The sequence below is a fragment of the Panthera uncia genome (assembly GCF_023721935.1).
Source record: "Panthera uncia isolate 11264 chromosome A3 unlocalized genomic scaffold, Puncia_PCG_1.0 HiC_scaffold_11, whole genome shotgun sequence".
In the NCBI taxonomy this organism is placed as follows: Eukaryota; Metazoa; Chordata; class Mammalia; order Carnivora; family Felidae; genus Panthera; species Panthera uncia.
In genome coordinates this window covers 9,053,356-9,080,213 of record NW_026057578.1, presented here as the reverse complement: position 1 = coordinate 9,080,213, position 26,858 = coordinate 9,053,356, and the positions used below count along the sequence as shown (strand labels likewise).

General features: G+C 43.9%; 1 protein-coding gene and 1 long non-coding RNA gene across 3 annotated transcripts in view; both read left to right on the top strand.

Annotated features, from left to right (window-relative positions):
• Positions 1 to 26,858, top strand: part of TSHZ2 (teashirt zinc finger homeobox 2) — a 451,987-nt gene that overhangs the window by 98,512 nt on the left and 326,617 nt on the right. The window lies entirely within an intron of this gene.
• Positions 3,102 to 18,797, top strand: LOC125936046 (uncharacterized). The gene is made up of 2 exons (XR_007461911.1): positions 3,102 to 3,237; positions 3,293 to 18,797. It is a non-coding gene; the product is annotated as an uncharacterized LOC125936046 (long non-coding RNA).

Genomic DNA, 26,858 nt, shown 5'->3' with positions numbered 1-26,858 from the left:
AAGGAGGAAAGGTGGCGGGGACAGGAGGCAAGGAGGAAAGGTGGCGGGGACAGGAGGCAAGGAGGAAAGGTGGCGGGGACAGGAGGCAAGGACAGAGTGATCTGAACCTGGAAGAGTGCAGGGCTTGCTGGCTAACTGCGTATGGCTGCTAATAGAGCGGGCCCAAGTTGGGTCTCATTAATTCATCCTTGTATTTGACTTACTGAATGCACGTGCATGTGCCAGGCCCTGGGTATATGGAGATGAACAAGTCCTTGACTTCATGGAGCTCACAGTCCAGCGGGGAAAAAGCAACATCGGACTGCACAGCTCAGTTGTACATGGTGTGATGAGACTGGGAAAGAATGTGCCGGATGCCAAGCTAGTGGCAGATGGGAAAATGAAGCTTCTTGAGACAAATGTTATTAAAGCGATTAGGTTGGGGGTGGGGGTGGGGGAGACCCGGATGAAGCAGGCCACGGAGAGGAACATTTTAGACACAGAGATCGCACTTGCCAAGGACATGGAGTCAGGAAAAGGTTAGCACATTTGATGGACGGAAAGAAGTCTGTGTGGTTGCAGATCCTGAAAGGTTGGAAGGGGTCACGTTATGAAAGGGGCGTGCAGACACAGAACCTATTTGGGACTTAATTCTGAGAGCAATGGAACTGATGAAAGAAGGGATAATAAACAGAACCCTCTGTGCCGTTTCTGAGTTTTGATGATTTGTATCAGGGAGAATACTGGCATTCCTAAGAGACCGGGGGCTCAGAGGTGAATAGAGAGGTATATTTCGATGGGAAGGCAGGCGAGGGGACAGGAATAATGTGACCAAGTGGGAGTAGTCCCTAGGGAAGTGCCAATGTGGGACCGCGAGCTTGGCAGGAAGATCGGAGATGAGGACAATGCCATGGGCTCCTCTAGACGCTTGAAGCGGCGAGAGTGAGCCAGTCCTCTGAGAAAAAGGAACTGGAGAAAGATAGACAAGGCCAGAGCCCTCGGACCTGTCCACACTGAGGACTGACTTGGGAGGATCCAGAGATGGAAAAGCCAGTCAGAAGGGGAGGAAGACTCAGGAGGATTATAGGCACATGGGAGCCAAGATGAGTCACCAAGAAGGGGCAGTGGGCGCATTATATGCTGCATAAAGGTCAGAGAAAAACAAAGCCTGACAAGAAGCCAGTAAGCATGGCAATTACTGGATCATTTGTTATCTCTGAAAAGGAGGTTAGTGACTAATGTTTGGATTACATCACCTTGGACAAAATTAATAACAAATTTCCTGATATTCACTCGCAAAGATGCAATGGAAATTAGCTGTTCACTCTCCCTGTCTTTTCTGAAATTTCTCAGATTTGCACACACTCTAATCTCCTCTGAGTACTGCAGCAGAAAATTGAAATGTGTCTCGTGTGCAATGTGGGTAAGTGTCTGTTACCCAACCCCGGACCTCTTAGATGTTTGGAATTTCAACTTACTCAATGCGTCGGCACAGAGTTTACATGACTGTTTCAGAGTGGAGACGTCAGAAGGGAGAAAGAGGGAAGTGAGGAGGGCTTATATCAATTACCAATCCAAGTTTACACTACAAAATCTGTGTGCTCATGCTTACCAAGGGACAATTGTATAAACCTAAGATCTAAACCCCCACAGATCTAAAAACATGGGAGGAAAGAGTTTTGCTATTAGGGAGATTGCTCCACAATGTGGATTTTAGCATTTCATTTCTGCCCTATCTATTCCTTTGAATGAATACCTAGGAATTTTTTTAAGTGAAAATTTCAAGTAATACTTGTTCATTGGAAGAAATTTCCCAAGTCTGAGGAATTATAACATGTTGACACATAATAGGTACTCATTAAATATTTCTTGAATGAATGAATGAGTGAGTGAGTGAATGAAAAGAAATGAAATGGTACAAAGCAAACGTGGATTAGAGACTCTATCATATTCAGGATTTCGTAGCCATGTTAATATTATGGTGGTCTCTGAGAAGTGGGAAGTGATGGGTTTTTAATCAGGGGATTATAGAAACAAATTATCTTTAGAAATTATTGCTCTGGCTGCATCATCCTGGATACATGGGAGTAGAATATGGCTGAATGTCAAAATGCCAGCGAGGAGGCCACTGCAGCAGGAAGGTGGGGAGGAAATGATAATGTAGACTCATGGCAATGGAGATACAGAGAAATGAGTGGGTTGAGATACATTTGGGGTGTAAAATCAATAGAACTTGGGTATCCATTTAACCTCAAGGGAGATTGGGAATGATAGAAGGGGACTGTCAAGTGTGAGATAATTCTGAGCTGTGCAAGAGGTATGAAATATGCCATTAGGTGCTCATCTAGACTCCAGCTTAACCCTTGTACGTACCAACGTGAAAGTCCTAGCAAATGGGATATAATGAATGCCACCACAGCAAGGGAGTATAAATAGAGATTATAAAAGGAAAAAAAAAAAACAAACCAAGCCCTGAAGAAGTTACATTTAATATAATATTTAAAGTTATAAAGGAGAAAGAATCCACAAAAAGACACGGAATAAGCTTTCAGAGAGATTGCAAGAAAATCAGGACGGGGAGATTTTCGAGAGAGGAGGCGAAGACAAGAGAGTGTTTCAAGAGGGAAGAGGTGAGTCTAGGTACAAGCTGAAAAAGTGCCCGCTGGACTTGAGCACGTGGAGCTCCTGGGTGAACTTAGCAAGAGCATTCGCAGTAGACCTTTGGGAGGAAAAGCCAGATTGGGCGGGTCTATAAATAAACGGGGGGTGAGAGATCGAGACAACAGTGTGGACAGCTCACATGATGTCCAGCCGGAAGTGGCTAATGTGTAAGTCGTCTGAATGCTGCAGGGACAGAACAGTCCTGTGGACGGGGGACACAGAAAGGAACAATCAGGGATGCAAAGTCTCCAAAGTCTTCAGATGCCAAGTTTGGCCTGTGCCAGGAACTGCTGCTAACAGCTGGGTGGCACGCCAGCATGCCTGACAGCGTGAATATCAACGGGGCCCATACTGGCAATAAACTGCTAATAATTACGTAAATCAAAATGGCCACTTAGAGGGCATTGATTCTGTGCCCTGTCCCACACTGGCCCCGCCCCCCCCATACCCAATATCTCATGGAGTTCTTACAACAGCACCAAGAGATAATTTCATTAACCCCTTCTTGGAGAAGAGGAAACAGAGGACCTCCGAGGTTGAATCAAGGGTCTGAGAACATACAGCTCTAAGTGGGCCTGGTCTGATTCCAAAGCCCAGGTCGAGCATTAGGTTACAAAGTCTCCTCCAGTTGCAGCCCCTCGTTGCTGCCCAGAGAGAACTTACTGCCTAGTTAGCTGGAAATCTGACCACATTTCCAAACGTGTTCAGTTTACCCACATTTTTTTTGAGTTTATTTATTTATTTGGAGAGAGAGAACCAGCGGGGGAGGGGCAGAGAGAGGGGAGGACAGAGGATCTGAAGTGGGCTCCGTGCTGACAGCAGGGAGTCCGATGGGGGGCTCGATCCCACAAACTGCGCGATCATGACCTGAGCGGAAGTTGGACGCTTAACCGACTGGTTTACCTACTTGGATAAGAAGCGTCAAGACTTGAAAAACAATTGCACAGTGAATCTAAAACGAGTTACTATATCCAGAGCTCTTATGGTGCAGACACACAGTGAGCCTTGTGTAGGTGTTACCTATTACACTTACTAAAAGGCTCTAGGGGCGTGGAGACGGCTGGCTAGTTCAGTGGGTAGAACATGCAATTCTTCATCTTGGTGGTCATGAACTCAAGCCTCACATTGGGAGTAGATATTACTTACAATCAATCAATACATACATACATACATACATACATACATAGCTAGCTAGCTCTGGGGATAATCAGTCTGCCCTTCCCCAGGGCTAATCAAACATTGTGAATACAAACACCAATGGCCACCCCCAACCCCCCACCAAAGGGCAGCTATATTCTTGTTACAGAGTAGTTTTCAACTTCTACTTAAGGAAAAGGATGGTGTTTCCTGACTTTGTTCTTCAACTCCTTACAGGAAATGATGTTGTTGTAGGCAAGGACAAAGGTACAATGTAAAAACACTTAACAAATGCATCAAATCATCTACTAACATTGTAGGAGAGCCTTTCAGAGGCGTGTCCTTTCTGCTGATCTGGAGCGGCGAAAAGATTGGCAACCTCCTGAAATCCCACCCCTGTGAGTTTGGGATTGAATCTGACCCTGGTTTCATGGAGGTGGCCGTGCGGATCAAGGGACGATGACCCTTCTTGAGTACCTGCTATGTTTTTACCACCGCTAGCTAATGTAATCCTTGTAATAGAGTCTGTTCTATTATAATGCTTCTTTTGAAAACAGGAATCTCTTCCAACACGACTGATCTATTGTGAGCATAGTGTGGATTTTGCATTTGCCTGTGTTTGGTTTTACCTGTGGGAAAGACTAGGCAGACACAGAAAACTGCACCCAGCTGAACTGAGCCACGGAGAAATACACAGAAGGTGAACACACACATATCTCAAACACCTACCCGCTCTCTCAGTTCTCCAGGTATGCTACAAGCCAAGCCCACCCATATCCGGTGTTTCAACTCTCCTGGATTTCAGATAACCTTCCTCCTCCCATGTCACAGGGACACACAGAACCCTCCTGGCATCTGCTTCCGTAAATCTTTTTCAAGGCAAAGTGCCATATTTAGTATCGTACTTCTCTATTTTAACCATTTAACGTGTATAAAAGCATGCTACTGTTTTTATTAGGTCCCTGTCTTTATTTGTCATTGACATAGACATTGTGTTCCTGAGTCCATTTTTCCTGTAAGCTCTGGGGTTTTTATTGTGCAATGTGGATTATCATGGTGGCTTTCAGGAACACAGAGATGCCTTACAGCAGCACAGACTTTAAATAAGAACTCAACAGGGTGCCTGGGTGGCTCCGTCGGTTGAGCATCTGACTTCAGCTCAGGTCATGATCTCACAGTTCGTGAGTTCCAGCCCCGCGTCGGGCTCTGGGCTGATAGCTCAGGGCCTGGAGCCTGCTTCAGAGTCTGTGTCTCCCCCTCTCTCTACTCCTCCCCTTCTCACACTCTCTCTCTCAAAAATAAATAAAGATTAAAAAAAAAATTAAATAAGAACTCAACCAATACTATTGCTCTTATTCCTTATGACATGAATGAGAAAATAAGCTCGGAGAAGATGGTCACGTACCCAAGGTCACCCATCCCTGACGCCATGTTCATGTAATTCTATCCCCCACCCTCCTGCCACTTTCAACGCCTCCGTCTAGTCTCCAGGCACGCGGAACTGGACAATGGTTGCAAACCACCTTCAACGTTAAGAAAATAAAACTTTTCCAGAAAGACCTTAACTCAAGATGATCCACATGAGTATCTGAATCATTTATTTATGTTTTAAATCAAGTAGGTAATCTCCTTTCACATACTAAATATGTCCCATTCTGCTCACACTTTCATAAATTTTTCTCATTTGTGAGAGTCGCTGAATAGAGCAAGGGAATTGTTTTACCCAGTAGGTGGTGGGGCAATAACGAAGAAGCCTCGTGATTAAGTAGAGTTGGAACCTCTTATCTTTCTCACTGAGTGGGAGACACCATTAGTAGTAAAAGTAATTACCTGTGTAGAACACACTGATTGCATCAAGTACCTACTATAAGCCACTAACATAGTCATTTCAATTTTAGAGCTTCTTAAGAGATCTTCATTTGATGTTAATTTTACATTTTTAGCAGAAGTACATTATTTTTGGAAAACATTGTGTTAGCTGGACTAATTTTTTAAACCTCTTCAAGGTTGTCTCCTGGTCGTATGCGCCTAGATGGCCTTTCCCCAAAATGGCAGTCCCAAAGAGTTACACGGAACAAAGTCGGAAACCAGGAGCTACCTAAATGTGAAAGAATCTATTTGGTGAGAGTTGATTTTACACGGGGTTGAAAAACCTGTGCTTTCGTCTATAAAATCACGAAGCCCATTATGCGAAACTGCCGGGTACTTAAGGCAATAATTCCTAAGAAATTGTCCACGCCAAATCTTGTTAAATGTTGTATTGGATAGTTTCACTAAACTTCAAATTCTTCTCGGATAGAAATATTAGAAACGGGGTGTGCTCGATTAGATTGAGCCCAGGCCAGAGACCTGACACTTAGGGGTGGTAACTCAGCAAAAACTCAGCGAAGGGGTTTCAGAGGCCAGAACATTCTTCCCGCTCTTCCCACTGGCCAGCAAAATGACCACGGTGGGCGCCTTATCCTTAGATCTGTAAAATGAGCATATCAAACAGGTTTCCCGTCTAAGTCCAAATTTCTATATAGTTAATCAGCTGAATTCTTTACTGTGTTTGCATTTACAGTGAGGAGTCTGTTGGATTGAATATGCTGACTTAGCATTTGTGAGCCTGTCCCTACATATGTATATCAACTTAATTTTACTTAAGTAGCACCAAAATATTACCTTCCCTAGGCAAGTAAGACATCACTGGTATACCTAGCACATGTTATGGGGGCTTGGAAGTAATCTCCAAATTAATATTACTGCAAAAAGTTATTTTGAAACCTCATATTAGTATTCGTTTGAACTCTCTGACGAAGGTTAGTGTCGCTTAGCCAACATATCCACTTTCCTTTCATTGCTGCCCATGTCACAAAGCCAAGAGATGACTCTCGGATGTAATAAGGTAACCTGATGAAAAGAACAAACAAGTTTCCAAGTGGGAAGACCAGGTTCAAATCCGGTTTTTATCATTTTTACCAGCTGTGAGGCATTGGGCAAGTTACTTAACAGCTTGAAGGGTCAGTTTCCTCCTATTTAAATTGGACATAACTGTAGTACTTGCTTGATAAGATTGTTGGAAAGACTCAGGGTGCCTTGGTGGCTCAGTTGGTTGGCCGTCCAACTTGGGCTCAGATCATGATCTCGCGGTTCGTAGGTTCGAGTCCCGTGTCGGGCTTTGTGCTGACAGCTCAGAGCCTGGAGCCTGCTTCAGATTCTGTGTCTCCCTCTCTCTCTCTGCCCCTCCCCTGCTGACACTCTGTCTCTCTCTCTCAAAAATAAATGAACATTAAAAAATTTTTAAAAAGATTGTTATAAAGACTCAAATCAGAGGCCTTGTGGAATTTTGTTTCTTGTTATTGCTAGAAGGGAATCATAGGAACCTCCAGGTAGCAGTGATTGCCTTCGTGAAGAAGGAATACTGTTGCTTGGATGTATTTTTTTCTCCAACTTGTCTTACCTTTCTACGTGAAGTTTTTAACTGTAAGCATTTATTGTCTTTTTTACCTACTTCTGTTTTTTAATGCCTTCTGATTTATCTCAGGTGAAATTGTAAGCTCTCTTTATATTATTTTGTTTTTTAGACTTCTCTGATTTAAAAAAGCAATAAAATATTATAAAAAATAAAGAAGATAATATGGGTTAGGATGTTTTTCATAGTGCCTCTCACAGAATAAACATTAATCAAATTGATCACAAGTGATAATATCACGTCCATAACCATGAAAATCTTATAATCCGGGAAAAGCAAAGAATGGTGGGATACATAGCAATTACCCTAAAGATATTCATTTCAGCAATTCTGGTTAATTCCAGGCCCTGGAATTATGAACAAGGGTTTATATATTGGGTAAATTGTTTTATGATGAATTACGGAGAAATCTTCCAATTACTTTTGTGCTAGAATTATATCGTATTAAGAGTGTTTACAGCAATTTGGACATTAAAGTGGACTTAGTGTGTTACTTTTTCTCTTCCACTGAGATGTTCACAATTTTGCATTAGTTTTGTTGAGATGCAGCCTAAGAATATGTCATTAGCTAAAAACCGAATGGTGCTATTGTTTGTACAGAGAACACATAACAAATTTGTTGACTAAATGTGTTCCTGTTTGCTTATGGGGCATATTCTGCTTATAGATGAGCAATTTTGAGCAAAAGAAGGATGGAAAGATGGCCTGAATAGATTTTCCCAAAATATGTCCATTATCGGTCCTCTGTAAGTGATTGTTGGAGGAATTTCCCGTCGGGAACAATGTATTATAGAGGAAATAACTGCCCAGCCCATCACGTAGGAGTATGGAACAGTTCCATCCATCTAGTTCTTTATAGTCAACTTGCTGCATGGTTTTTTAATGTTATTTAAAAAATTTTTTAATGTTTATTTTTGAGACAGAGAGAAACAGAGCATGAGCGGGGGAGGGGCAGAGAGAGAGGGAGACATAGAATCTGAAGCAGGCCTCAGGCTCTGAGCCATCGTCAGCACAGAGCCCAATGTGGGGCTCGAACCCACCAACCGTGAGATCATGACCTGAGCTGAAGTTGGATGCTTAACCAACTGAGCCACCCAGGTGCCCCTAATATTATTTCTTTCTTTTGGCAGAGAGAGAGAGAGAGAGAGAGAGAGAGAGAGAGGCAGAGAGAGACAGGGTGTGAGTGGAGGAAGGGGCAGAGAGAAAGGGAGACACAGAATCTGAAGCAGGCTCCAGGCTCTGAGCTGTCGGCATAGAGCCCAACGTGGGGCTCGAACTCACGGACCTCGAGATCACGATCTGAGCCAAAGTCGGACGCTTAACCGACTGAGCCACACGGGTGCCCCTGCTTTGCATGTTAACTGAAACTCGTGGGTGCTGGTACCATGTTTTCACTTGGCCCAGGCCCAGGGTCACTGAGATGCCATACAAAGCCAGGGCTGCCCGTATTTAGTACTTACTTTATGCCAGTACTTCTCTCAGGACCTGGGGATAATAACGATCAAACAATCAAATATTTCTGCCTAAGAATGTTTACTTCAAGTGTAGCAGGAAGAAAATAAAGAGAAACAGATACATAGTGTGTTCGGTGGTAAATGCTAAAGAGAAAACAAAGGAGAGAGTAGAAGAAGAGTCAGGGGTCAGGGTGGAGGGTCGGTGTGAGATAGGACGGTCAGGGAAGGCTCCGCTAAGAAAGGGGCCTATGAGCAGGCCGCAAAGGAAGTGAGGAAGCAATCCACGTGGGTATCTAGTGGGAAAGGATTCGTAAGATCGACTTCCCCATGTGGGCTAAGGCTCACGTTCTTTTCTGAGAAACAGCTTGGTGGAGAGAAATTTTGAGCTCCATGGGAAAGGGAAATTCTTTCGGACAGGATCGGCAGCTCTTCCGAGGCAACCGATGGCTACTCTAAGAGATATTTCCAAGAGAATCTTCGGCTCGCAAGGCCAAACCTGTACCTGTCCTGCCTGAGTATACAGTTTTCCGAAGACAGATAATTACTTGCGAAGTTGGTTACCACACACCCTTAGGGATCTCCGCGGCCATTTGTGATTTGTACATCTTGGATCCTTACCCCCAGATACTGTTGCTTAGTTCTGATATCTGGCTTGCTAGAACTAACACTCTTTTTCTTTTTAATGTGTATTTATGAATGAGAGAGAGCACGAACAAGAGAGGGGCAGAAAGAGAGGGAGACACAGAATCTGAAGCTGGCTCCAGGCTCTGAGCTGTCAGCACAGAGCCCGACGCGGGGCTCGAACTCATGAACCCTGAGATCGTGACCTGAGCTGAAGTCGGACTGAGCCACCCAGGCGCCCCTATAACTCACACTCTTGATGCAAGAACCTCAGTCTCTAGCTGTGGGCACGGTTTTTAAAGACTGTACATGGAAGTTTTAATTACATCTTGGGTACCCCTCCCGTTTTGCCTAGTGTACGGCCTAATTCATAACATCCTTCTCACTTGTGTCTCTTATAAAAGAGAGTTCCGGAACTGGGACTTGCAAGGACTCATAGCTCTCAATAGAGCTTTTGGAAGGGACTTTGTCTTTTTTGTTCTCTTACATGTATTTGAATGGCTTCTTCTGGCCTCTTTTTTGGAGAAAAAAGTAGTAGGTCTATTCAATCGATGATTGACGGGGATCTAAGTGGCTATAATACATTGTCATATTGGCTGCAGACCCCATCTCTGCTGGTAGGTTTACCTGAGGATAGGTAAATCCCTTTGGCATTTAGCTTGGCCAAAGACTTTGTACCTGCCATTTTGATAATAGGCCACTTCAGTAATTTTTGGACTAAGGCTCCAGGAAGAAGAACAAAATACGTCTCTCCTCGGGGCCTTTTCCCCAGCTGTTCTGTCTGGCATTACCTTCAAAATTTACTTAGACTTCATCACCTCTTGGAAGCACTCCATGACCCCGTCTTGTCCAGCTGTATCGAGTTTCCTCATCTTTTGCCTGTGCATAGTGCTGCCCTAACCTGCATCACCTATTGCTACAATGCCTTTATGTTATTATCTGTTTCCTACTGGACAGTGAGCTGCTTAAGGGCAGGTACTGGGACTCATTTCAACTCACTCCAAGTTTTTATTTAGGAACATACTACGTGCTGCGCACTGGGTTCGACTCTGGGAATTTGAAAGTGAACAGGACAGATATATTTCTGCCCTCATGGAACTTACAGTCTACGGGCCATGACAGGCATTAAGGAAATCATCACAGCAGGAAATTGCAATGACTAATTTTCTTGAGCCCAGTGAAGGAAGAATTCCAAGGTCCTGAGGTCCTGTTTGTTTCTGTCCCTTAGAATGCCCGCAAAATATTGGCATTGAGTGAATGTTTGATTTGAGTTGAATGAGGATTCCAACTTTAACCCTTCCGTCCACAGGTGCACAGGTCCCTTTGTTCTGCGGAATTGACAGCTTTGTCCCCAAAGTGCAAATGAATAACTAGATACGTTTTGTGTTTTTTTAAGATTTCTATCTAAATGGAGATTTTATGGCTTTCAGAAATCTTTAAAACGTTCCCTCTCTCCTGTGTGAATTCCACTATGGATTGAGGTATGGCATTTTTTCAATGTCTGATTTATGCCCAGCAACAACTTAGCCTCCATAATTCATCGAAGACCCTGTCTAAGGAAGAGAGTGTTCTGGAATTTCCAAAACCTGTGGATTCCATCCAGAATACCACACAGCAACTCAGAGACACCCCCCCCCCCCCCCGCCCCGATCTGCACCCCCACTGCCACTCACCTAGATGAGAGTTTCCAGCTCTGTTTGTGGAATATTGCCGTTCGGCTTCCGGCTTCCGGCTTTATTGGGACACTGGGTTCCAAGGATAGCAATTAGGTGGTTCTTCGCCTGAGAAGGGAGGGGTGCACCTAGACTGCACATCGAGCCACAGGGAGAGCAGTGTGAAGCTGAGGCTCATCTCAATCTCCTCCCTGTTGCCCCTGGCGCTCTGCAATCCACCCTTCTCCTCCGCGATACTTTTTTAAATCTCCCCATTATGTTCAACAGCGTGTCAGCTGAGAGTTTGGGCTTATGAGATCATGTCCAATGGGCCAAAGTGTCTAAAATAAATGTTAGCTCATAAAACATACGTGGCATATCTGTGGGGCCCAAGCAAAGCCCACACAGAGGCAAAAAAAAAAAAAAAAAAAAAAAAAAAAAAAAAAAAAAATGAAGTGAGGTTGTTTAACCCAGCAGTGACAGGTATAGAAATGGGATTTTTTTTTTTCTTTTGGTTAACAGAATTCTTTCAACTTCCAGGCAGAAGAGAATATACATTTTGTTCCATGATAGAAAGTGACAAATCTGGATTTTTCCATGGCCTGCAAAGCCAGGCTTCCTAAAATCCATTCATTTATTCAGAAAGTCTTTCTGGAACATCTGTCCCATGCCAGGCACTATGCTTGGCACTGTAGATACATTTTTTTTTTTTTTTTTTACATTTTAAGTATAAACTGTATATTAAATTTAAACAACATTGAAAGTGAACATTTTTTTACAAATTGCATCAAACACTTAAAACACAATTTGGGAATGTTAAACATTAACTGTCAGTTCGAAGCGATGGCATTCACAGAACACATCCTTCTGCTGGCCAATATGAAGTTTGCTCAAACGTAGTATTTTGTAGAAGCTTAACCATTAATCTTCCTAAAATTCAATGATTATGCTTCAACTTTATAAGCTTAAGCAAGTCTTCTATGTAATGCCCAGATAACTTTTTCAGATACAAAACATTTATACGAGTAAGGAAGTCATAAAAACGTACATAAATTATACTGAAGGGTGAAATGAAAAGGCTGTCTATATACAGATCCATTTCACCTGAGAAAACACACGCACACAGAAACCACCGAATAGAGGCACCACTACATTCTCTTAGTTACGTTATGTAGCAAACTGCAGATCTATAAATGTCATTCTATTATGTATGAACTGAAAAAAAAAAAATATATATGTATATATTAAAAAGAAAAATGTCCTTGAAGCACGTGGGAGTGGAATGTGCCTGTGTTAACTGACTAGGAAAACTTTGCCCTTGAGGGACCCACGGCCCAGTTGGGGAAACTGACATTAACCATGTAAGCAAATAAATATGATTTTCAGCAGGGATGACAGCTATAAAGATATAGCCAGATCATAGGATGGAGGGCCATCTGAGAAGTCTCTGATGAGGTGATATTCTAGACGAGTCCCAAAGAGTGAGAGGGAGCTGTCCAGATGAAGACAAGGAAGGAACCTTCTGGTCAGTGGAAACAGCAAGTGTCCAGGTGCTGCTGAGGAAGGTGTAGGGGTGTGGAGTAGGCCATTTTGTCTGGGGTTAGTGAATGGGGTAGATGGAGGTGGGGAAGAGGGAGGAGGGACAGGTGCTCAGTTATTTGAAGGCCAAGATACAGAATAAAAAGTCCCTTCCAATTTAAGGATTTTAAGTAGTAGGGTGCAGTTGTGAGCCTTGCCCTGGGTTGGCATGGAGAACCCCTCTTTTTTTTCTTAATGTTCATTGTTTAGAGTGAGAGAGAGAGAGACAGAGCCCAAGCAGGGGAGGGGCAGAGAGAGAGGGAGACACAGAATCCGAAGCAGGCTCCAGGCTCTGAGCCGTCAGCACAGAGCCCGACGCGGGGCTCGAACTCATGACCCACAAGATCCTGACCTGAGCCGAAGTTGGACGCTTAAGCGACTGAGCCACCCAGGTGCCCCGGAGAACACCTCTTTAAGGCTGAGGAACACCACTAGTCTACCTGACAGGATTACTCGAATCGGTGCTCTCCGGGGACCCCAGGCCCACAAACACAGGTGCACTTTGGGTGGCTTCCTCAGCACCTTAAGATAACTTGCGGCAATAATTTTGCCTTGGATTTGCAGAATAAACAAAGGCTTTGTCGAGCCTGTAGTTTGAGGAAATAAGTCACTAATGCTGTGTTTGCATGCTCCTCAAGCGCCACGCGGTGTGGGCCCCTTCTGTAGCTTAACTCCACTTTTTTGTTTGCTGGTTTGTCTGAAGCATGTCATGTTTTCATATAACAAAACACACATACACCCTCGACGCCATTTAATATTTAATTCAAATAAATTGCTTACCATAGCAAATAAAATGTTTACACGCGTGAATTTTTATATTTCTGTAGAGTTTTTCGGAAGACATGCGAATCCCTGATAGTACACGGTGGCACTTTTTTTTTTTTTCTAATGGTACACAGGTAAACTTCGTTAACAATTTCATTGTCATGTATTTAATGTGTAATATTCATGTAAAACGAGGGCCAGATCAAACCAGCAATTGTGCAGCTATTATCACTAGATTGTCACTGGCACTTCTGACATAAAATCTGCTGTTCAAATACATTTATTTAAGAAGTGAGTTTATTTAAAGGAAAAACACCAGTCTGGGAGGTACTCATATGATGGCAAAACTGGGAGTCCTGAGGTCTGCGGGACATGGTCCCCTGGAAGGAATTCTGTGGTCACTGGGCATTTCTCTCCAGTTTGTATTCCCTCCCAGTTTTTCATCTCATGTGGAATGCCTGTCAAGCTGAGAACGGAGCCATAGATTCAAGTCGCTTTGCTCACTGGTGGTTTAGGTCATATTTGAAATTTACCTGCTACTTCAATCATCCATTTATATGCTGCTTTTTCTTATTAAATTTTGCGATATGATTATACTTTAGGTGCAAAGCAATCACACTCGTTGGAAGATCCTTCCGTGCCCTTAAGTTGGATTTTTGAAAAACCACAAATACCCAGGAGGAAATGAGACACGGTTGAGACAAACACAACATTTCCACCTCATGTGGATACAGCAATTCATTATAGTACAGCTCTGATATTCAGAGACTATGTTAAAAAAAAAACAGTGTGTCTGTTGGTTCACCAGGGGAGGGCCTCTTGACGTCAATTCTAATTCCATACAGAAAGACCTTAGTAGAATTGGAAGCAACCTTGTTACCGTTCCATATTGTTACATCCATTTTGTTGATATGTAAACTGAGTCCAGCGTCAGCTGAAGCTTCCACCAGAATTCAAAGCCAAGATTTACTGTCTACCATAGCCCTGCTTACCAGAGGGCATTACACGAGTCACCTTCAGTCTTGTGTTGTTGATTCTGATCTGTTTGACAAAGAACGTGTGTGGGTTGCTAGTCTATTTCTCCCTCGAGACAGCCTAACAAACAAGGTATTACCTGGGGGATAAATGTTAGCCCTGGGAAAAAGGAGATTCTATTCCCTTGCATGATGTTTGACTATCACATGCTATGTCATTAGTTCCTTTTGAAACACTTCTTGGGAACATTTCTCTCCCAGCTATAATTTGTAGATTGCTGTATTTTTTAAAAACTTATTTTTAAGCCCTAGGTAGAGATAAAATACTGCATGAGGACAGAATGGGAAAAGGATCTGAGAAACAGTGGTAAAAATGACATCCTAGGACGGTGCAACTGATGATAAACTGTCTTAATTATATTGTGTTCATTTTAGACATTCTACTGGCAAGAAAAAAACTTCGTGTGTGAATAGGGCTTGACCAAGGCTTGGCAAACTTTTGCCACGGAGAGCCAGATATTGTATATTTTCAGCCTCGTATTTTTACTGTACCACTTGTATTCTATTAAAAAATGTTAAACTCCTTTTCTTTTTACCTTAGTTTCCTATGAAGCCAGGGATTGACAGATGTGTAGCCCTCCAACCGCATTTGGCCCTTCGCTTGTTCTCGTACATAAATTTTGTTGGGACGCAGCCACGCCCATCTGTTACTGTATTGTCTCTGGATGCTTCCATGCAACAATGGCAGAGTTGCGTAGTTTAGTCGACACTGTCTAATCCACATTCTGAAAATATTTGCTGTCTACCCCTTTGCAGAAAACATTTCCTGACCCCAGTACTCAGTAATAAAACTCACTAAATCCCGGGTTTCACATGCTGGATTTTAATTTCTATTCTCATTCAAAACCATGTCCTATTACAACTTGTAAACTATTTGCTCAGGGACCCCCCCCAAAAAAAAAAAAACATCTCGCTTGCCCCTTCTGGAACGTGGGCCACACCGTGGAATCATTGTCATGATAGCCCTTGAGCAACGCCTGCTAGATTCTGCACCTACGACAAAGTCTAACGCGTGGGTACCAGGCTTGGGGCAAGTTAGAATGTTTCTCCCTTTAAGTGATGCCCAGCGCAGTTTCCAAATTGACCTAAGAGTCGATTCGTGGGCCTTTCTTCCCACAGCGCTGTGCTCACTTTTTTCTCGAGTCAGCTGAGACCCTGACATATACATCTGCATCATGGATGTCATTATAACAGGCGTCAAAAATGCTACAGCTCTCCCAGAACACCTAGACTCTTGACAAGATAGATGAAACCTATAGCTCTCTGTACCTGACTTCCAGAAATCAGGACTGCCAGCTTTTGCTCGTGTTATGAATAGCCAGTGGCTGTTCTGTTAGATATCCCTTTGTCAGGGAAATTCTGCTTTCCAGAATTTTCCCCAGATTTGCATATTGCATTGTGAAATCTCTGGTAGCGAATGCAAAGGGATTTGCAGATACCTTTTTATTTTTGTTTTCCAGGGAAAGTCACTTGCTTTATTACCTCAAAGTGAGGCGTATCAGTTGGGCCCCTTCCAGTTGTAGGAGGCAGGAAATGAAGCCCCAAATGGTTTAACCAATGAGGCAATTTACTGGTTCATGTAAAGCAAAGGTCCAGGATAAAGTGGCTTCAGATGTTGCTATTTCAAGACCTCAGATTGTATCGCAAAGGCTTCGTTCCTCTCTGTGCATTTTTCTGGTCCACTTCTACTGCGTTGGCTCCTTCCTGAGAAGTCCCTTCCCTCACGGTGACCAGGTGGCCTCTGGCAGACACAGCTTTATGTCTTCTCAGGAGTAAGTCCAGACTCAAGGAGCTGGCTTCTCTCTCAGGACTTTCAGGTGCCATCTCGTGATATCTGGCTGTGCTGATATTGAGCTCAACCAACCACATTCTCCAGAGAAATGAGATGAGCTGATGAGGCAAGTCTAGGACATACCGTCCCTGGAGCTGAGAGGGAGTTAGCCAGCTCCCCCCAAAATTGTGTGGGCTCTGAGTGGGAAGCCCAGAACAAGAGCAGAAGCTATTGCCAGAAGCCGAGTGAATGGATAAGAGGCAAAGAAACATCAACAGGGACACCTGGGTGGCTCAGTCAGTTAAGTGTCAGACTTCAGCTCCAGTCATGATCTCGAAGTTTGTGAGTTCAAGCCCTGCGTCGAGCTCTGTGCTGACAGCTCAGAGCCTGGAGCTTGCTTCAGATTCTCTCTCTCTCTCTCTCTCTCTCTCTCTCTCTCTGTCTCTCCCCTCCCCCCCGCAAAATAAATAGACATTAGAAAAAATTTCTTTTAAGGAAAAGAAAAGAAACAACATCAACAACAAATTCCCGCTGCATAAAATCTGGTTCGCTCCCCAAGTCCTGAGTTGGAACCTTGCTTCTACTGTAGGGTTTCTCAACCTCAGGATATTTGGGGGCCAGGTAATCTTTTTGCTGTGTGTGGGAGGGTCTTCTCATGCAGTGTGACATCTTCAGCGATGTCCCTGGCTTCCACGCAGTAGACACCTGCATCGTCTTCCTTCCCTCCACCCCAAGTCGTGACAACCAAAGATGCCCCCTAAGAGCGCAAATCACCCCGGGTTGAGAACAACCGTGCACTCGTTACAACATAAGAGTGGTGAGCCGAGGGTTGTTACCTCATCATCCACCGGGAAAAGATACGAAGGGGAGAAAGGGCTGTTTCCAGGGCGGTGGTCGACAACCGTTCGGCAAGGACTTGAAGTCTTCATTTCGTTGTGAGCCTGGGGAAGGTCTTTGGAACCGGAGTGGCCCAGCCACACCTGTGAGCAGGAGCAAAAGCAGGCAGCACACGGTCTAGTGCTTAAGAGTCCTGGGGTCACGGTGAGCTGGGTTCAAATCCCTGTTTTGCTATATCCTTGGTGGGTGACCTTGTAGGACTTCCTTGGCAGCTCAGAGTCTGGATTTTCTCCCCCCGTAAAATAAAGGTAGTTTGGGAGTTCATGTGAGATGTAAATGATGGCGCATGACAACTAATCGGCAAAGAGGTAACTCTGAGTTGACTGCTGAACACGTAGGAGATCTGACCGTCGGCGTCGTTATCAGGAGCATCGTTATCATTCGAGCCAGGTTTTCCCCACCATGACGCTGACACCTGGGGCCGTGTGATTCTCTGTTGTGGAAGGCTGTCCTGTGAGGTGTGGATGTGTGGTAGTATTCCTAGCCTCAAAACACTAGATTCTAGCCCCACCTTAGTCAATCAAATACGTTTCCAGACATTGTCAAATATCCCTTGGGAGGCAAAATTGCCCATGGTTGAGAACCACCGATTTAAACCCACTCAAATGACCACCTGGGGACAGACAGTAATAATTCTCTTGCTATAGTTCATTCCCAAGGCTGGTCCAATTCTTTTCCCAAAGAAAATAAGGGGGTGCGACTGCCCAGCCTATCAGGGGAAGAGTTTGAGGTGCCTGACCAAGGACAGTATAATACCCTCGTGACTGTTAACAGCAACTCTGGTTTCCTGAGCAGGCAGAGCGCAGGGAAGAGCCCCAACTCCTTTGGCCTTTATCTCTCAACCTAGAAATGCTGCCTCCAGACTCCCAGATCGCATTTGTTCTATTTCCAGTTTCAATCTGGCCCAAGGGATCCATGCAGTGTGTCCAGTTAGTTGCTTAAAATGTGTCCTAATGTCTGGCTGCCAGATGGAAAATCGTTGCTCTAAAGCTTGGCCTGCCTGTTGTAATGAAAATGCTTGTTAGGTTTAATGAAAAACATAGGCCAGACCATGAACAGTGTTGCTTTTTAGATGCACACGCGTGGCTGTGCAGAAATATGCTATTGCTGATGATGTGAATGTATACAGCAAGAATCCTCTATTTTCCTGTGTCTGCCTGATGCTGATGTTCCCGGGAATCGTTTGGAAGCTAAGTCAGACGTAGATACTGGTAAGCTCAACTTCCAGAACCCTCCGTTCAGAACCAGCAGAGCATTGTGGTTAAGAGGGTAGAATTTAAAGCCAGCCCTAAATAGCTACTTACTAGCTATGAGTGCCTGGCACATAGTCGGTGCTTCATCAGTGTTGGTTGACTATCGAACATTGCTCAGGCTTAGCTCGTTCATCCGCAAAATACAGTAAAGCCTACTTGTGAGATAGTAAGTCAGATCGTCTGTATAAAACATTTAGCACATAGAAAACACTAAAAAAATATATATAGTTACCATATGTAACAAATTTATGAGATTTCATGTAGTCTTTGTTCGCTCAGCTAATATTTACTTAGTGGTTTCTTTGTGCCCTGTGCCAGCAATTAGTAATTCAACGACTAAAGAAGACGGAGGTGGGCAGCTGCATACTGTCTGTAAGTTAGCAAAATTGTAAATGGGCGGCGGGGGGGTGGGGCACGTAGAAAAGAAAGTTCTTTTTATCCCATTTGAATCCAACACGCGACGGAGCTCCGCAACACTGACTTGTCTCCGATTATTTAACCTCCTCGAAAGTTAGGTAGAAATTCCGGGGAGAATTTCCTTCTCAGTTCCTGCCACATTGCCACATCATTCAATAATATTTTTTAATTTCCAAAAAGAATTGAAGTTTCCAGGCAAGGCACTGACAAGTCAGTTTAACAGAATTTATCGCAGGCTTATTCCTGATCTATCCCAAGAGTCTCTTGATTTATGTCGTTTATCCTATAGCATAAGAACATGGGTTAGATATATGAGGAATGCAGTATTGAGGCCAGGGCTGTGGTTTTTCTGTGTCCTTGGATGGCTAAAATTCCCTCTCTGGGCATATTTACTTACTGTTATGTCTTCGCATGATTTAACTGCCAATGAGTCTTTGCCTATGTGCTTGGACCACCTCCAATGCCATCTTGTGGTTGTACAAATAATTCTAGTCTGGGGGGTAAATGGATGGCAGCCCCCTTCCCAATGAGTCTGAGAAGTAATGAAATGAAGCCTTTTGCCTCAGCCCCAGCTGGGGGAAGGGGTGCTCAGAAACGGCCTCTCTGGGGTGGGGGTGGGCGGAACATGTTGTGCCCGATGCATCTGCTTCCCTCAAAAGACAAGTTTCCATGGGGCGCCTGGGTGGCTTGGTCGGTTAAGCGTCCGACTTCGGCTCAGGTCATGATCTCACGGTCCGTGGGTTCGAGCCCCGCATCGGGCTCTATGCAGACAGCTCGGAGCCTGGAGCCTGTTTCCGATTCTGTGTCTCCCTCTCTCTGTGACCCTCCCCCATTCATGCTCTGTCTCTCTCTGTCTCAAAAATAAATAAACTTTAAAAAAAAAAATTAAAAAAAAAAAGACAAGTTTCCACCGGGGCTGATCTTAAATGTCCCAACTCGAACTGAATAAAAAATCATAATCATTACTATTATCCTCAGCATTTATGGAGGGCCTTTGCTTTTGCAATTCTCTCATCTTAGAAGGGTCTTGAATCCACTTTCCTGTTCTAACACCCATGTACTTCCCAAGCTCCAGCTTAGGCTTGACCCCCCCCCCCCCCCCCCCCCCCCCCAGCAGGAAGCTTCCCCTAACCTTTCATGTCTGAAGTGAAAATTGTCCCCCTTCTGATTACTTGCTCTCACACTTCCTGTTTTATTTTCTTTATAGTGGCTATTTTGACCTGAAAGTTATCATGAGTATTTTTTTTTTTGGCTTATTTATTATCATTTCCCGTGACTAGTCTGTAAAGGTCATGATCGCTGGACCCGTGTGCAAGAACAGCGAAGGAGACCTAGGAGGGACTCACTCAGCACGTGCCGAGGGAATGAACGCTCAGTGCCTGGCTCTGGGCTAAGGAGCTGCTGAGTGCTGGCTTGTGGAAATTCAGCCGTTAAGATCCAGCCCACGACCGCTATTGGAGGTATATTTTGTTATTAACCTGGAGACTGAGTGAAATTAGGTAAACTGCTCAAGATCCCACAGTTAGTGAAAGATAGAGCCCTGATCTGAACCCCGATCCCGGTGCTGGCCCTCTTCACCCCTCTGCAGACTGCCTCAAACCTCTACCCCTCGTTTCTAAACATGGAAGCTCCTTTCCATTCCTGTTTTCCAGGTTCTGCCCGGGTCCTGACCCACCTGTCTGGTTTTGCAAAACAAAAAAAAAGAAAGCCTAAATCCCTTGTTGGCTGTGGCTTCTTTTTCTCCATGAGTATTCAGGGCTCACCTTGCATTAAATGGTTAAAAAGAAAAAAAAAAAGTGCGTGTCATCAAACGCTTCAGTAATGGAGTCACTTTCATATTGGGAAATTCTACCACAGGATAATGCTTTTTGGCATGATCCTGGTTTAGCAGGAAGCCTGCAGTGGAGAAGGTATGCAAAGAGGGAGGCAGTGGGGTATCTGTTTGCCTTCAGTTTCAATGACAGCTGGGATCCGTGGTCTGTTTGTGTCAGTGTTCCCAAGGATGGTAACGAAGATTTCACAAGGGGTCAAAGCCATCAAACCTTCTTTGCCTGCCCTGGACCCCACCCCCAACCCTTCTCTCCCATTTCCCTGTCCCTTCTAAATTAAAGCACATTCCACTGCCTCGTGTTGTATAACCTCTGGACAAAATAAGCTTGCACACGCACCTTGCTTAAGGCAGAGTAATTGGAATAGATAGTACTCCTGGCCGAGAGCCACCCACTAATTGCTTTATGCCCAACTCCCCAGTGCTGGAGGCACACCCAGCATTGACAAATCCATGGCTGGCGTCCCGATTTTGCGAGGTTTCTGAAACTATTGGTGCAGTATTAATTGAAGGGGGGGGGGGGGGACGGGGGCAGGAGTGGGAAGAAATGAATTCCCTGTAACCATTGGCACCTATTTCTCGGTCTCTTTAATCGCCCATTATTTTGATGATGGATATCTGGTTTTTTAATTTCCTGTAATCCAGCAAGGAATGTTGTTCTCTTCCTTGAGGACATCTGTGGTCTCTGCGTTTTCACGTTCCAAAAATCCTAACAGAGATGTTTTGTCAATGACTGGATATTTCGTGAGAGATCCAAAGATTCCCATTAACTTGAATTATTTTCATGGCTCTGATCAACTTTTAAGGTGAATAATTCATGATATTTAATAAGCTGTTCAGATCATCACCAAAATTATTGATTTAATAATATTTGGTCATTAATAATGAAAAAGGAGGGGGGATGATTTTTCTTATCACTTACATCAATTTATTCCTTATTGCCTTGCAAATCTTGAGGAGAGCCAATAATCTTAAGGACTTTTAATATCCCATCACTCTTCTTGGTAGAAACCTGGAAGATGTTCTGCATTTTAAGAGATCTGGATTCTTTATGTTCAGTGAATACATTTAGGGGGCTCTCATTTAACCCAACCCTCTATCAAGTCTTGATGTTAAAACTTTCTGAGAATTTGTAGAAACCATAGCTTCCACCCTCTCAGAGGCTCAATGGCAAGGTTCAAAGGGACTTTCTTCCTCTTTTTTATACTCTTCTGTTGAATCATATCGTAATCCGCCCTTTAGTTTCTTTTGCTAATAGACTTTGTAACTCAATACAAGAACTGAGCTGAAAAATTCATCATCAATTTGTTTTGGCAATGTGGAGTTTCAGATAGTTTTCCCACTGAATTTCCTGTAGAGGTCATATCCGCCATGAGGTTCGAGCGCCTCGTCGTACATGAAAAAAAGATGTTAAAGTCAAATGCATCAGACAGATATGTGAATATTGGTTACTATTTTGAAATTATTACATTTTATGTTCAGTTTTAAAATAATCTCTTTGGGAACCTCATTAGAAAGCTGCCCTCATTGCTGGAATATCCCCATGAAGCCATATGTTTGCAGTAATAAGTAAATAAAGTTTTTTTGGCTGATTTCCAAGAGGAACCTACTTTATCCCAAATTCTACTGAATACTTAATGGTTTTAGGGCAAGTTTCCAGAACCTAACTTTCCAGGCAATGAGAAATTTCCCTTTAGAGTTGCATTTTAATGCTAACTGATTTCCTATATTTGGTAAATAATGGACAATACGTGTGCAGCTTTAGCTCAAGACATATCATCAGAATCCCCCTACCTGAGACTCTGTCTGCACAGCCAAAACATCTGCATGAGAGGCAGCCCAAGACAGGGGGCGGGAAGAATCATGGTGTCTACTATGTGAGACCAAAGCATCTGCGTGTTTGGACACGTTCAGACAATTAACTCTGTTCATTTTTTGTTATGTAGACCCAGGTTCAGTTAGAAAAGAAAGAAGGAAGGAAGGAAAGAAGGACACAAACCCCTATCATAAAACCATGCATGGTGACGGGTACAATTTATAGACAATAGAAACAACCCATATAAAACTTGGAGGATGTCCAACACTTCTGTAACTGAAACAGGTTTTGGGGTCTACACTAGTGATTCCAATTCCTGGCATGACACAAATAATCCATAAGTGACCCTCTTAATATTAATCAATCTGTTAAAAAAAAATTGAGTATGTTGGAACAGAGAATACCTCTTGGGTTTTGAGTTGAGTGGCTCATGTCTATTAGGACAGAGCACTGTTTTCAAATCGTGGAAGACCCATTAGTGTCATCAATTCTGTGGGTTTTGACCAGCATTAAAAAGAAAAAATAGAATAGAATTGTATATATCTAAGTAACTTGCATGTACCAAGGGAAGTAATAGTTTTGAAACAGTTGTTTCTACATATAAACATATGTAGGGGTTCATCATTTCAAATCTTTTTGTTTTTTGTTTGTTTCCTCTTTATGGTGGTTAAGTACAAAAGACATTTGGAAGCCCTGATATGGAAGGTCCACCTTCCCACATGTGACAGTAGAAACTAGTAACCTAACGAGAAACTCTTATGCAAGAATTATACCTCCTGAGTATATTTACAAACATAATTCTTTTGTTGGTTTGACTTGCCTGTATCTAAGCAAAACAGGGTATCTTTGGCCTTTGCCTCTTTCTTTATTTCTCAAATGCTGGGCAAATGGCACCCAGGGTTTCTCAGAAAAACAAGAACCAAAACAAAAATCTCTGATGGTGTATTTAAAGAAGAGTTCATAGGTGACTCTTTCATAATGTTAGAATATGTCAAATGCCTGATACCTCTCCGTGTATTGACTGCTTTTATTGGGGAAAGACAAAATGTCCTACAGAAAAGCCAAGAAGACATTGTCGTGGGGAAAGATTTCACTCCTTTTCTAGGAAAAGCCAAGACACGGCCTGATTTTGAAGCAGGAATGGGAGTGTCGAATAACTGAAATTTCCAGCACACCTAATAAGTTAGTGACAAATCACCTCGTTTCTTCATTCTGTTGCCCATAATTTCAGGCTCCTGGATGGACTGACCTGGCCTCCAGGAAGCGTGTGATGAGACTTGCCCCTTACCTTTTCACAGTCAGATTGAATATTTGCTGTTTATAGGAAGCTAGCGGCTCTCGGCGGCATGGCCTTTTGGGTTCAGATTTTGATGTTCCATGATGAATCCAGCTCCTGCCCCCTAGATTTTAATATTCATTGTTAACTTGAGGAGCTGACACGGATGGGACAAGATTTCATTATGAACCTCTTTGAACTTACACCGGTTAGAGGAGTGGAGAAATAGATTTCACCCAAGAACATTTTTAATGTTATGTCAGAGCCCAATTGATCTGATGGACTTTTAATGACTTCACTGATAATAAGGGACATCATGACTTAGACCTGCTTCAGCCAGTGTGGAAAGGTTGATGGCAATTTGCATGGTCTGATGAGATCTGAAGTAGAAGGAAATGGACTTCCGAGTTCAAAGAGTTTGCACCCTACAGGGGTGCCATGATCTGCGGGCCGGCAGTTGGGTATGTTGACCATTGGGCACACTTGCTGTTAATTCTGTGCCTCTCGAGTCGTCTGAACGCGTCTGCAAAAGTGAGAACCCATCAGAAAAAGCAGCCAAGCCAGGGGGCTAGACTCACACTCAGATGCTGGAGGACCTGGAATCTCACTGAATAAAATAGCGGACGAGGAAGAGAATTTCCCTGCTGTTACAGACTACTTAGGCTGCTAAGAGCACTACATTCAATCCACAGAAAGTACTTTTCACTTGCATTTTAAGCAAATAGAAGGTTTAGCAGGACATTATCACCTGGAGTGCCCAGTAATGGGTAATTGAGTCGGGAAAGGGGCTGTGTATTTCTGATTAATATTTACCAAAGTCTTTGTGTGTTTTTTCTCAAATATTAACGACACGGCAGATTGAGTTGAACAAAAAGGACCCTGTGGATTGAAATATGGTATTGTGCCCATCAAGTTCTGCCTCTTCTCTGCTTGGCTTATGATGAATACCATTCTTTAATAGCAGACGGGTGTTCGTGAAGAACTTATTACGGAGGCTAAGAGGAAGCCAAGAATGAAGGAATGCCCGACTGGCAGCGATCAATCACCTTCTTTTAAAGATGAACTGATCCTTCTTTTTTAAAGTGACAGTTCATGCGAAGGTCTCAAACATAAATATGCACAGCATCAGAGCAATTACAATTGCCTAGTCCTGTTAGCGTTTCGGGGCCTGTTTGGGGAGAAGAGGAATCCCACCCTTCCCAGCAGAGGCTTCTTCCAGGAGAAGCAAGACCTGGCTCTTCTCTAGGGAAGGGTTCCTGTTAAACAAAGGTTAATTATTGGCACCAGGAGAAGAATAATATCCTAATGCCAAAGGACAAAGTCACATTTGGTTAAAGATTTCTGCACTGTAAGATGCAGTATTCAAAGTAGAGTCACTCTGGGAAGAACTAGTCAGAGAGTCTCAGGCTGTACTTCATTAACTGGCTTTGATATCTCACCACCTTGACAATATTGACATGGGGGACTGGATCATTCTCTGCTGTGGTGGCCATCCTGTGCACCAGGGGATGTTCACTGGCAGCGTGCCTGGCCTCTACCCATTAGTTGCCAGTAGAACCCACCTCCCCACATTTTGACAACCAAAAATGTCCCCGGATATTGTCAAATGTCCCCCGAGGGGCAAAATCTCCCCCTGTTGAGAAGGAGGGCTTTAACGATACTGTTGTACCTACAGAAAAGTCCAGTCTCCCCCAAAAGACCAAAGGTTTGATCTAGTCTCCTCTGACCACCCACTCACCATCCATCGACACGCCACCTGCTGCCCTCAGACTTTCTAACAGGTCACAGGAGCACTTGTCTCCCTGTGGTCTGCCCACTGCTTCTTCCTTGTGGCCCTGTTCGCTGTGACGTCCCCAGTGCCTCTAATGGCAGTAGCACTCTAGACCCTGGAGTGGTTTCCATCTGCCCGAAAATCACTCTCCCCTTAAGACCCAGACCCAGTGAGCTTGTTTCCAGAAGCCTTCAGCGTATCATCGTGGTAAACGGGGGGCCTGGGAGCTAGGCTTGGGTCCTTCTCCTCCACCTACCAGCAGGCAAGTTACTTTGACCTCTCTGTGCCTCCATTCCCTCATCTATAAAATGGGTGTGATCGTGGAACCTGCTTTGTAGGGTTACAGTGTGAAGATTCATGGGAAAAACATGCACATGTAATAAATGCAGCATCCCCCCCCCCCACCCCATCAGCTGTTATTAATGTCTCATAGTCTGAAGGTCTCTTCTTTCTATGCAGACTTGGTTTGCTCCTCCGCCTCAGTTTCCCTTGTAGCATGCTTTCCTTGATGACATTTTCTGAATCCAACTCAGGACCTGTCGTGTGACAGATCTGGAAGGATGGACCGGAGTTCTAAAATGCAAGCCGCCTGAAAAAGCCAGGGCAAATAGCTGCCATTATGGTTTGTGCGTGTGCCTGTGTGCGTGTGTGTGTGTGTGTGTGTGTGTGTGTGTAAGCACACTCAGATGTGTGGGCCATGCATAACCTCCTATCAGATCCCAGATGGGAAACCACATTCTCTTCATCTCTGGTGCACGGGGAGCCCTGGGTCATATTTGTTGATGTGAATTCTTCTAACTTCAGAAGAGGTCAATCTCTTCCAGAAACTCCTGTCTCCTTCTGACTCCCGGAGTCCCTAATGTCCTTTGTTTAAGGAAAGTGTGGCTTTTATAAATGCTCATTTCTCAAAGTCAGGCCCTTCATCTGCAGCCAGTACAATTCGGGATAGAATTCTTATTCTTCAGGACTTGTGGAAGAGTGCTTTTAGAAAGATACTGTAAGGTCTAGTCGGGTAGCTTGACTAAAATGTTGATTTCTAGACCTGGGCTCAGACTCACTCCGTCAGAAATTCGGGTGGTAGGGCCTGCAAATCTGAATTTTTAAAAGCATCCCAACTCATATTTATGCTCGCTCGTGTGGAGAGCCAGAACGTTAGAATAAACCAGAAAAAAAAAAAAAAGTAAAGAGGCTTTCTGGTACTCCACAGTCAAGTGCCTGGGCCTGGAGTTGCCGCCATTTTTATGAAGGGAGAAAGAATGGTTTTCCTCCATGCTTTCTGCCACGTTTTCTGTCATGTGCATGACGCACGTGGAGGGGTTTTCTTTTTGAAATGAAAGGGTTGTGTTCTTATTCTACGTTCCACTGCTCTTAAAAACACCCTCAGGGGGAGGACTAGGTGTTTGCAATCTGGAAGAAGACAAGCGCTCTCCACTAAGCAAGGGCGGTACAGACAGTGACAAGTTCTGAGAATTATCTCAGAGCATCAAGACCAGA